This window comes from Penaeus monodon, chromosome 39, assembly GCF_015228065.2.
Source record: "Penaeus monodon isolate SGIC_2016 chromosome 39, NSTDA_Pmon_1, whole genome shotgun sequence".
In the NCBI taxonomy this organism is placed as follows: Eukaryota; Metazoa; Arthropoda; class Malacostraca; order Decapoda; family Penaeidae; genus Penaeus; species Penaeus monodon.
The window spans coordinates 22,792,412-22,804,911 of NC_051424.1; positions in this window are offsets into that span (position 1 = coordinate 22,792,412).

Consider the following 12,500-nt stretch of genomic DNA (forward strand, 5'->3'; position numbering starts at 1 on the left):
GGGAAAAGAGGGGGGGGGGGGAGAAAAAAGGAAAGGAGAAGGTGGAGGAGAGAAAACGGGGGAGAAAAAAAAAGAGGGGGGAGGGGGGGGGGGGGGGGGGGGGGTGAAAGAGGGGGAAAAGGGGAAAAAGGCCTTAAGGATTTTGGATGATCCGAAGTTGTGGGGAAAGGGAGAGGGGAGGGAGGGGGAGGGGGGGGGGAAAAGGAGGGGGGGAAAAGAGGGAGAGGGAGGGAGGAGGAGAATAAAGAGAGGGAGAAGAAAGGGGAGAAAGGGAGGGGGAGAGGGAGAGGGAGGGGAGAGGAGGGAGAGAGAGGGAGAGAGAGGGAGGAGGGGGAGAGAGAGGGAAGAGAGAGAGAGAGAGAGAGAGAGAGAGAGAGAGAGAGAGAGAGAGAGAGAAAACTGATAACGAACCAGGAAGAAATAAGTGGTAAGTAATTTCATTGTTTATACAAAATGAATTTCATCTGTTATACCTATTTCAGTCAGTCTTAATTAACTTGGCGAGGCTAAGTGAATTTCTGAGCCCGTAAACAAATTACGGTACGTGATCCCCCATCATTCATTCTTGCCCCCCTCCTCCCCCCCCCTCCCCCTCCTCCTCTCTCTTTCTCTCTCTCTCTTTCTCTCTCTCTCTCTCTTATTCTCTCTCTCTCTCTCTTTTTCTCTCTCTCTCTCTCTTTCTCTCTCTTCCCTCTCTCTCTCCTCTCTCTATTTCTCTCTCTCCTCTCTTTCTCTTCTCTCCTCTCTTATCTCTCTCCTCCTCTTATTCTCTCTTCCCCTCTCTCTTCTCTATTCCCCTCTCTCTCTTCTATTCTCTCTTCCTCTTCTTTCTCTCTTCTCTCTCTATTTCTCTCTCTCTCCTCTCTTCTTTTTCTCTCTCTCTCTTATTTCTCTCCCCTCTCTCTCTCTCTCTCTCTCTCTCCTCCTCCCCCCTCCCCCTCCCTTCCCTTCCTCTACCTCTCTCCCCTTCCTCTCCCCTCCCCCTTTTCTCTTTTCCTCGACAATTGGTAGCGGCAACCGAATGTGCCTCTGCGCTCGCTCTCTGGGCTTAAACGTGGCGAATGGACGGACGTGAGCGCGAAAATGGGGAAGGTATTATTCACTGTAGCACTTACATGACGTTCTCTTTTTATCTTGTTCTCCTCTATTTCGTTCTTTTATCTTTTGTTCGCTCCCTTTAGCGGACCATTCTCGCGTGGTCATTCGCCGGAGAAGGTTGTTGAGTTCGAGCAAGAAGGTGTTGTAGCGTTGTATTTTTTCTCACTCTGTCGGTCTGCCTGTTTGTTGTGTATTTGGTGAGGGAGGTGGATTATGGAGACTTCTTTTATTCCGTTCACTGGCACGGGTCGCTTGTGCCTTCTTTGTATATGTGTTTGTTTGTTTTTTTCTTGTTTTATTGAAGTCGTCCCCTTGTTCTCCTACATGCTTTAATATTATTCGGCTTGCTCCTGCTGCTCCTCTTGCTCCTCCCCATTCTCTTTCCTTTCCTCCTCCTTTCTCCTCCTTTGTCTCTTCATCTTCTTTCTCCTCCTCCTCCTCCTCCTCTCCTCTTCCTCCTCCTCCTCCTCCTCCTCCTCCTCCTCCTCCTCCTCGCCGCCAACTTCAGATAATAACCAGCCCCGTGAATCTCCCGCTCTGATAAAAAGGAGCAAGAGAGATTGGCGAGACTATGATCCCCGCGGCGGTCTCGATGCAGAGCGCTCTCCGCGGTTAAGTCTTGCCGGGAACTTTGGCGATCGCTTCAGACTTTCGCATCCCTCCCCACCCCCCTCTGCTTCCCCTCTTCCCTGCACCCCCTCACCCCCTCTTGCCCCTCCCTCCCACCGCCTCCTCGATCTCTTATCAAACTCTTGTCTGTATTCTTCTTTTTTTTTCTTCGTCTCATCCTCTCTCTTCATATTTTTTCTGCTATTTTCATCTTCTTTCCCCATCTTGTTTTCTGTTGTTCTTCGCCCCTCTTTTCCCAGCCCTGCTTTTTTTCTTTTCTTTTCTTGTTCTCTTCGTCCTCTTTCCTGGCCTCCCCGTTCTGCTTTTCATCCTCATTCTCTCTGTTCACCATTCACCTAATTTTTTTTCCTCCCCTCTTCCCCGCCCTCCTCCTCTGTTCTCTTTCCTCGTCATCTTCTCATCCTCACCCCTCTTCTCGTTGACCCTCTCCCCCATTCTCTCACCCTTCCCCATTCTCCTTTCATTCTTTCTTCCTTCTATCCACCGCGAGTGTATCATAAAATCGTTCCAGTGACTTTACTTATTTGTTTGTTTAACAAAGGTTTGCTTGCAGTCGGGGTTGCTTGCAATACTCGGAAAGTTACTGGCGAAATGTGATGAAAAGTTATGGGTGAGTTGTCCGTGGCCAGGGATCGGGTAGTTAGTGGTGATCTTGCGGGTAGATTTTGCGGGTAGGTAAGTAGATTTCTTAAGGGAGATGAAGGTAGATTACAGTTAACGGATGGTTTGCCCTCTCTGTGTATACTTTTCTAGGTGTAAAAGTATCATTTATATTAAAGAGGACCGGTACGCAAATAAATGCAGATAAATGATTCAAAATGGTTAATCCTAAAGTAACTCATACAGTATCCACGCTAAACCATGATATAACCCCGGTCAGAAGGCCAGTCTGCGAAGGTACGCGGCTCACAGAGGCAGCGTGCAGCGAAGGTCTTATGTCACCGGAGGAAGACCTTATTGACCGTGGGAACCTGACCTGTCAATCACTCGATGGGGTCTGACCTGTGGCGGATCACGATGGGGAGAGGTGGGGAGAGGGAGGGAGGGAGGGTGAGAGAGAGGGAGGTTGGTAGGTCAGTAGGTAGGGTCTGGGGGTTGGGGGAGCGGGGTCTGATTTTGGATTGGGAGTGAGGGAAGGAGGGAAAGGATCACGGAGTGGGGGTCGATTTTGGCAGGGGGAGAGGGGGAAGGAGGACGAGGAAATGATCATCTCATTAGAACTGGAGAGTCGGTATTGTATAATTATTTACTTTTTTGGTTTTATTGAACATTGTAATTTTCGTTTATATGTTCGTGTTCGTTATCATTGTCCCTTAGTCTTTTTTTTTGCCATTATAATTGTCAATCACGAAATGCAGTTCGTTTAGTTGGTGTTGTTGACGTTTTTTGATGATATTATTACTAACATAATCGGACGCTGTTGAAAATTGATGGCGATGAAGTCATTAGCATTAATCGTCGCCCGTACCTTCCATCAGCATCCTCGGGCATCATCATAATCACAGGTCATCAGCATCACGCTGGCATTGTTAACCATCCATCATAGAGGGCGGTTTGGACAGCAACATCATTACTAATGGTCATCACAAAGCTTGTAAATCACGACACATTTATAACTACGCGTGAGCCCCTAGTCCGTTTTATCCCGAATCCCAGCTCCTCTCAAATCCCAGCCTTCTCATAAGCTCCTCCCCAATCTCAATCTCAATTCCCCAATCTCATCTCCTCCCCAACCCCAACCTCAACCCCCAACCCCAGCTCCTCCCCCAACCCCCTCCCAAAAACTAGTCAGGAGTCAGGAAACGAGCGAGAAGAATTTAAGAGAAAGAGCAAGGAAGAAAAAAATGGAGTTACAAAAGTTTAAGAAAAAAGAAAGAAGGACACGAGAGAAGTAGAAAAAGGAGGGCGAAGAGGGATCGACCTGGAAGAAGAAGAAGAAAAAAAAAAAGAAAAAGAAGATGATGATGATGATGAAGTTGTAGAAGTAGAAGTATTAGTAGTAGAAAAAGAAAAGGAAGAGGAAAGAGGAAGAGGAAGGAGGAGGAGGAAGTATAGAAGGATGAGACGGAGAAGACGAAGAAAGTTGAAGAAGAAAAGAAGTTAAACGAGGCTTTGGTCAGAAAAGCAGATGGAGCTGAAGGGGAAGCAGGAACAGGAGAAGAGATAAGGAAAACGAAAATCACAATAAAAAATAAAATGAAGAAGGAATAGGAAGAGAAAGATAAAGAAGAATGAGAAAAACGCAAATGAAAAAAATACAGAAAATAAGGAAAACATGGAAACTAATAGAAGTTGAAGAAGGAGGGAGAGGAATAATAATAATAATGAGAAAAACGTATACGGAAAAAGAGCAAACTGATGAGAAATGTAAGAGGCAAAGGGATAATAGTCTAAGTGGAAGAAAGAGGAAGAGGGGGATGAAAGGAAGAAATATGAAGAGGAGGAGGGGAAACGGAGAAAGACAAAGGAATATTGCAAAGCGCAAGAGGGGAACTATGAGTGATAGATAAATCGGGGAGAAGAAGGCGAAGAATGATGGAAGAAGCGCGAGACGGAATACGAAGAGAGGGAGGGAAACGATAGGAAAGGGGAATTAACCGGAGGAATTGGTGCAGGTAGAAGCGAAAGTGCCATGATAAGGCAGTGGGAAAAAGGGCTTTATGAATCTGCAAGGGATGATTGAAAATTAAATAGCCCGGAGTAAAAGCATGGGAAGGAGAAAGACGATAAAAGGATAATAAGATCATTTAAAATGGCCAAGAATAGGTAGGAAGCAAAATAAATAAAGGACTACAGAAGAAAAATAAGCGAGTAAATAGGGAAGGCGGTGTTTTATTCGGCCGCGAGACAACCCGGAGGATCCAGCAACGGAACACAGGAAATAAATAACGCAAAAAATCAACAATGAGAAATCACGGCGCGATTGCCGAGTGGTTCGCCCTCTCGCCTGGGACGTGCGAGCGAGCGTTCGAGCCCACTCCACACGCCCGCGCCCACGGGTGAAAGGTAAACACATAAACCAGTCTGCCAATTAAACCTGCAAGGGGGGGAAGGAGGGGGGGGGTTGGGTCTGGTGCTTTCACTTCCGAAGGCTCTAGAATGACTATGAGAAGGCTTTTTTTTATTTTATTGTTTGTTGCTTTTTTCAATTGGAGGGGTGGGGGGGTGAGGCGTGTCTGCTTACAACACGGGGCGATTTCTCCGGCCTTTGTCTCATTCAGCACGGGCCCTTTTCATCTGGCCTTTTTCTTTCTTTCTTTCTTTCTTCATTTCTTTTTCTATCGCCAACTCCCACACACTTCTTTAATGGTGAAAGTTTTCTCGAGTTATTAGACTCGTGATTTCCCTGATAATCATTTCGGCATAACCCACGCAAGATATCTAGCGATTACCTCACATCACCTCAAGAAGGGCGGCGTCGCACGATCCGGCTCCGTCACGAATCACAAAAGCGACGACCGCGATGCACTTCCCGTCGCGCCGCAAGAATGGCACAATGGAGGCCCCGCTCGTGTCGCAGCGCCAGGGACTGTCGTTACGGTGGCTCGGCTAAGTGGATGAACCCGGAGAGCCTAAGAGCGACGCCGTATGAATGCGAAGCGGAAGGGTGTCCTGCAGGTCGCTGCGAGGGACGTTGGGTTTTGACTGTGGTTTTTCCTTCGTTTTTTTTTTTTTTTTGCTATTTTATATGGCGTGTAGTCGATGGGAAAAGGTTATTGCTATGATAAGATGCTTATGATGCAGTAGCTACTATTTGCAGGTCGACAGTCATTCTCTGTCTACCCTTCCATTTACTATCTCCCTTTTTATTCAGCCACCCAGCTGCTTATCAAAGACGTCTTTCTATTCACCCATCGACCCATCTATCCATCGGGCTACCAACCTGTTAGGTATCCATCTACTCATCCAGCTACCCGTCCATCTATCCGTCCATCTACCCATCCATCTACCCGTCTATACACCCGTCCATCCACCCGTCCATCCACCCGTCCATCCACCCATCCATCCACCCATCCATCTCTCCATCCCTCTACCTACCCAGAGCCATGACCCATCCGCCATTCCTCCCCAACACCCAACTTTCCCCGTACGGACTCCCCTGCAAGGAGTCCAATCTCACGCCGGAACACAGCTATGGGAAAGCAGTGTGGCCAGATGCACCGGTATGGCCACTCTGGACGGACGGCGCTCAGGGGGCTGAGTGGGGCTGGCGTTGCAGGGGACAGGCGCTGGGTACGGATTTTATATGGGACGCCTTCGAGAGGGGGGAGAGGGGAAGGGGGGGTTGTGTGTGTGTGTGTGTGTGTGTGTGTGTGTGTGTGTGTGTGTGTGTGTGTGTGTGTGTGTGTGTGTGTGTGTGTGTGTGTGTGTGTGTGTGTGTGTGAGAGAGAGAGAGAGAGAACGAGAAAATAAAGAGAAAAAGAAAACGAAAGAAAAAAGAGAAAGAAGGAAAAAAAAGTGTGAACGTGCCGTGTCCATGTGACTACTCTCTCTCTCTCTCTCTCTCTCTCTCTCTCTCTCTCTCTCTCTCTCTCTCTCTCTCTCTCTCTCTCTCTCTCTCTCTCTCTCTCTCTCTCTCTCTCTCTCTCTCTCTCTCTCTCTCTCTGAGTGTAATTTTGTAAGATGATCTGCTGTGAGCCTTAGAGTACTTACTCGAGCCTGTCAGTCATAAACGATTTCGATGTCTTTACCTGCAAAAGAAAGAGAAAACACACATTAATCAAAATGTCATTGTTGTTATTTGTTTTACCATCACTATATCATCTCTGCGGTGAAAATTATGACTTTGTTGAATGAATATCACTTTCGTTTTTCTCACACGCAATGTCTTTCATTCCGTTAAAAAAACACGCAGAATTCGTGCTAGATTTACTATTCCTATTTGCATATCACTGTTATCCCCCGGGCTTATCTTTATTTCAGAATCACAAAACCTACGTAATTCTGATCAGTATTCAACCTTAATACTGCACGCGACGTCAGTGTTATTTGCTCTTGCCAGCCTGGTTTTTTGTCACGTAGTCTGTTTTTGTTGTTGGTGTTCTTTTGTTTTAGGATTTTCGTTGTTTTTACTTGTTTGTTTACTTGCTTGCTTGTATGTAATGAAGGTAGGGTGAGGATTCCTGAAGCGATGTTTGCGCGCGCGTGTGTGTGCGTGTGCGTGTGTTTGCTTGTTTCTAGTTTGTGATAAATTTAATCCTTGCCTAAGGAGTCCTAATTACTCAGTTTTAGCAAGTTCTCTATATTGTGCATGTGATAAGAAATGTTATACCGAACACAAATTCACATCTTCCAAGAACACTTTTTTATTATTTTTTTCTTTAATTTAGTTTAGTTTAGTCTAGTTTAGATTTATTTTCACTCTTGCTTCCTCCCATATAGCTCTGTGTGTGAGATATGATGATGATGGTGATGATAGTGGTGGTGCGAAGAAAGGGAGGCGCAAGGAGTTCCAGATGAAGAAGAGGGGATTCCGGGGACAAGGAAGGAAGGGAGAGGGGGGGGGGGGAGGAAGCAAACAGGGTAGACGACGATTGGAAAACAAAGTGAAGGGGAAGAATGTGGTTAGCTCCTTGGCTGTTAGAGGGGAGAAACGTTTCCTTTGTTCAAAACGTTGATGTCTTTTCTGTCTCGCTATCTGTCAATCTGATTATCTCTGCTTTTCTATGTGTGTGTCTATTTGATTAGATCTCTGTCTCTCTGTCTCCATGTCTGTTTATCCGTCTATCTATATGTCTCTCAATCTTTCAATCTTTATATCCTCGTGTATGCTTGTATGTTTGTTATATGTGTGTGTGTGTGTGTGTGTGTGTGTGTGTGTGTGTGTGTGTGTGTGTGTGTGTGTGTGTGTGTGTGTGTGTGTGTGTGTGTTATATATATATATATATATATATATATATATATATATATATATATATATATATATATATATAAGTGTATATTTCTGTACCTACATATCTATATGTTTCTCTGTACCTTTATCTACATCAGTATTTGTATATATCTCTATCGTTGTGCGCTATGTTCTGTTGTGTGTTTGTCTATTTGACTGTTTGTTTGTTTGTTATGTATTGATAATTTTATATATATCATTAGATTGACAGGGATATGTGTAGAGAGAAAGTTTGACGAGTTGCCACATCGATAAGATGAGTATTTTGAGTTAATAGATCCTCTGCCTGTCATATCTGTCATTCATGGTCTTTGTCCAGCTGTTTCTTTTTTCACACGGTTTATCTTCTTGTGTCTCTCGCATTATATCCTCATTTCCTTTGCACTTCATTTCTCTTCCCTTCTCTTATCCTTGTCCTCTCTACCCTCCTTATTTTATCTCCACTTCTCCTCTCTTTCTCTCTCTTCACCTTTCCCCTTGCCCATCTATCCCCTCTCTTCCTCTCTCTGCTTCCCCTCACGTTCTCTCTCTCCTTCCCCTCTCTTCCTCTCTCTGCTTCCCCTCACGTTCTCTCTCTCCTTCCCCTCTCCCCCTTCTTTCCCCTTTCCTCTTCCTATCCAATGTCCCCTTGTTTCCCTTGCCCCTAACTCCGAGGGGAGAAATTTGTGGATTACTTTTGGGTAGAGTTTGTGGAAACAATTAAGAGAAGGAACGTGATTGGTTGAGGCTGGTTGGGGGAGGGGGTGACGGGAGGGTGACGGGAGGGGGGACGGGAGGGTGAGGGGAGAGCATACTCGCAAGTACGTGCGAGATCCGGTGTCGTGTGTTATGAGTTGCAACGTTATCGGCTGCGTTTCGTGTGTGGTGTGTGTGTGTGTGTGTGTGTGTTGTGTGTGTGTGTGTGTGTGTGTGTGTGTGTGTGGTGTGTGTGTGTGTGTGTGTGTGTGTGTGTGTGTGTGTGTGTGTGTGTGTGTGTGTGTGTGTGTGTGTGTGTGTGTGTGTGTGTGTGTGTGTGTGTGTGTGTATGTATGTATGGTTGTTGGGTGGTGTACTGATTGTGTCCTGTGTCTATTTCTCGTGATTCATCGGTGTTGCATGTAGTGTGTGTGATGCGATGTTACACAGTGTGTGTGTGCACGCGTCACAGTCACAATGCAAGCCCAAGACGACACATTGCGTCACCACTCACTGACACGACTATGTCGCGTAACGCACTGTTGCTGACGTGTGTGACTGTGCGTGTATGCCGTGATTTAGTGAGTGTGTGTGCAGTCGTGTGTTTGTATCGTGGTGTGTGCGGTTTCGCGTGAATGGTACATGGCGCTCGCGTAGTGTTTGTGTGTGTGTGATGTATTGTGGTGTGCTGTGTGTGCCCCGTGTGTGTGTAGAAAATGTTGTGACGAGAATGTGAAGATGTATGTGTGAATAGTGTCGTGTCTGTGAAGAGGAGTGGTGTGTTGATTTGGTGATGTGTGTTATGTGATCGTGTATGTGGTAATGTGTGGCTGTGTGTGTGTATGTGATGGTGTTTGTTGTGTGTGTTGTTGTTTTTCTGCTTATTTTTTGTGTAGTTTGCAGTTCTTCGGTGTTATTTGTTTCTTGTCTAATTTTTCTATGTTTGTCTGTTTTGGTTCGATCTAACTCCTCCTTTTCCTTGTCATCATTTACTCCTCTCAATCCACGTATTCAACGCTATTACTCTCTCCAATTCTCTCTCCGTCGTACACTCCTCATCTCACCTCCCCACCACACCATCCACACACACACACCACACTACACACACACCAACACACCCTACCACACCTACCACTCTCACAACTCACTCCTCTCTCCTCACTGCTCAGGAATCCGGAATAAGTCAGAGTTGGAGGCAGTCCAGAGCTTATTTATACGTAAGGTCGACGGTCCGTTCTCGCCGGAAAAGGTCACCCATGGCGCTCGCGAAATCTTTAAAAGATTCCCCCCCCCCAAAAAAAAAAAAGAGAAGAAGAAAAAAGAAGGAAAAAACACATATCTGGAAGAAGGACGAAAGTTGGAATATATGAGGATTTCATTTTTCATGCAAAACGGCCTGCGAAGGGCGCTGGGATTATTCGGGGTTTTGTTCTCAACTCTTTCTCCTCTTCATTTTTTTTATTACGTTTGCAGATCTCTTCGGTGTATATTTTTTTTCTCTCTGTCTCAATTTTTTCTTGTCTCTCTGTCTCTCTCTCTCACTCTCTCTCTCTACTGTCTCTCTTCTCTCTATCTTTCTCTCTCTCTTCTATCTTTCTTTCTCTCTCTCTCTCTCTCTCTCTCTATCTCTCTCTCTCTCTCTCTCTCTCTCTCTCTCTCTCTCTCAGATTTTCTCCTCCTATTCCCTTCCCCATCCACACTCACCCTCTCCCAATATATCTCCCTCTCTCTCTCTTCCCCGTTCATTTCACCATCTCTTGAAAACAATAAGGTAAGACTTCCCTTCCCCTCCACTGCCTCCCCCCTCCTCTCCCTCTTCTGCCCCCCCTCCCCCGGCTCATCGACCCCGCCTCCCCCAAATGTCAGGAGGCCTATAAGAAAGGCTGACACGCCCCTCACCTCCTCGTCAGCCGCTCGCAAATGTCAAGGACGAGGACCTGGCTGCAACTTCTTCCGGTGAACGCTGGGGCTTGACTCGTGCAATTATGATTATTGTTGTTATAGTTGTTATTATTGTTATCGTCATCATCGTCACCATTGTCACCATCATCATCATCATCATCATCGTCATCGTCATCGTCATCGTCATCGTCATCGTCATCGTCATCGTCATCGTCATCGTCATCGTCATCGTCATCGTCATCTCATCATCATCATCATCATCATCATCATCATCATCATCATCATCATCATCACCATCACCATCACCACATTCCCTTTTACCTACACCTTCCTTTAGTCATCTTAATTTTCATTGTTCTTATGTTCATGTGTATTTCTTCTCCCTCGCACTCCTTATCCTTCCCATTTTCTTTTTTTCCTCTTCTTCCTCCTCCTCCTCCTCCTCTTCTACTATTGATGTTATCGGTGTTATTTACGCGAATGGGAATTAGCACTAATTAGTGCGCCCAATGAACGCGTCTCATTAGTAGTGACGTCAGCACTGTTGATACTGTTATTACTAATGGTTTTTATATCCATGAATTTTCATGGCAACTGGCAAATCACGTTGGCCATGGCGATAGGAAGAGCGGGATATGCGAAGTGCACCGTTAGTACCGTTGTTAGCTTTGCTGTCATTGCGGCGTTGGCAGCGCTGTCGTCGTCCCCGTCATTATGCAAAGTAATTACTACGCTGTTGTATGTAGGGTCGTTTTTTGTGTCATTATTTTTAATGTTGAGTTATTTTATTTATTTATTTATTTATATTTTTAAAAGTTTATGCGTTGCTGGAAATGCTATGTTATTACTAGATTTTAAGGGTATTATAATTACTTTATCAATGGCGGTATACTATCGCGTTTTTATTAGTTTTATTGTTTTATATGTATTATTGAATGATTATCGGCTTTAGACAAAAGGAATTGATTTCAAATCACGTTGCTGATTTATGTTGCCTGTGTAAAGATTGGTTACGCTGTAGATTGCATTAATGTGGTTTGGACCTATTAGAAATATAAGCGCAATGGAAGGATAAGAGAGAAGAAACGTGAAGAAGGAAGGCAAAATCAACACAGCAAGAAAACAGTAACGCGAAAAACAAACGCCATTAAAGGAAGAAATCGCTCGCGGGATCTCCTTCGCCGCGCTGACGACAGTTATAAACTCGCGACTTAAAGGATCTCGGGATGTTGCGTGGGACGAGACGACAGACGGGAATCTTTCCTTTTTCTTCTTTCTCACTCTTTTATTTATTCATTTATTTACTTATGTGGCGCTTGTTGGCCTTATAGATTCATTCTTTTAGCTTCCTACTTGGGGAGGAGGGTAATTTATCTTGTCATTTTCCCAATGGATGGCGTTGATGTCGCCGGGTTGACACAGTGGCGCCATCTATTGACTGTCCGCAGAAGGTAATGAGCTTTCCCGTCGTCCGTATACAATCGTTGCTTCCTTTGTAAACATGGTCCTGGGCGCCGCTTGGGGTGGATGGGACAGCAACCGGTCTTGCAGAATGCGGTTGTCGAGATGGTCTCTTTTGCTCTGTTTTGTTTTTTCCTTGTTTGTCTTTGATTTCGGCTTAGTGTTGCTACTGTCTGTTCTCTCTCTCTCTCTCTCTCTCTCTCTCTCTCTCTCTCTCTCTCTCTCTCTCTCTCTCTCTCTCTCTCTCTCTCTCTCTATATATATATATATATATATATATATATATATAATATATATATATATATATATATATATATATACACACCATTTTCCCTTTATCTCCCTCCCGTCGCCCCCCGGCCATCTCCTCTCCAGAGCCCCCATTATCCTCCCCTCCTCTCCTTGTCCCAAATCTCTCCCTCCCTTCCCCTCCCCTCCCTGGCCCATATCCCTCCCTGCGTTCGGGTCAGTCTCTGCCTTTCAACCCGACACACGTGCGCTTCGTGACACAGAGGTTGCACGCTCACACGTTCGCTTCTCCTCGGATGTGGCACTCACTGGCACTCACTGGCTCCCGCGACTTATGTCTGCACGAGGCCATTATTGCAATTGCTTCTCTATTTTCATATTCTTTCCGGGGGGGGGGGGGTCGTGCGAGCTACGTGTGTGCATTGGGGTGTTAGCTGATTATGTTACTTTGGGGGGGCGTGTGGTGCGTGTCGTGTTGTGCGTGTGCGTGTGCGTTGCTGTGCGTGTGCGTGTGGTGTGCGTGTGCGTGTGCGTGTGTGTGTGTGTGTGTGTGTGTGTGTGTGTGTGTGTGTGTAAGATAGATATAGAGAGG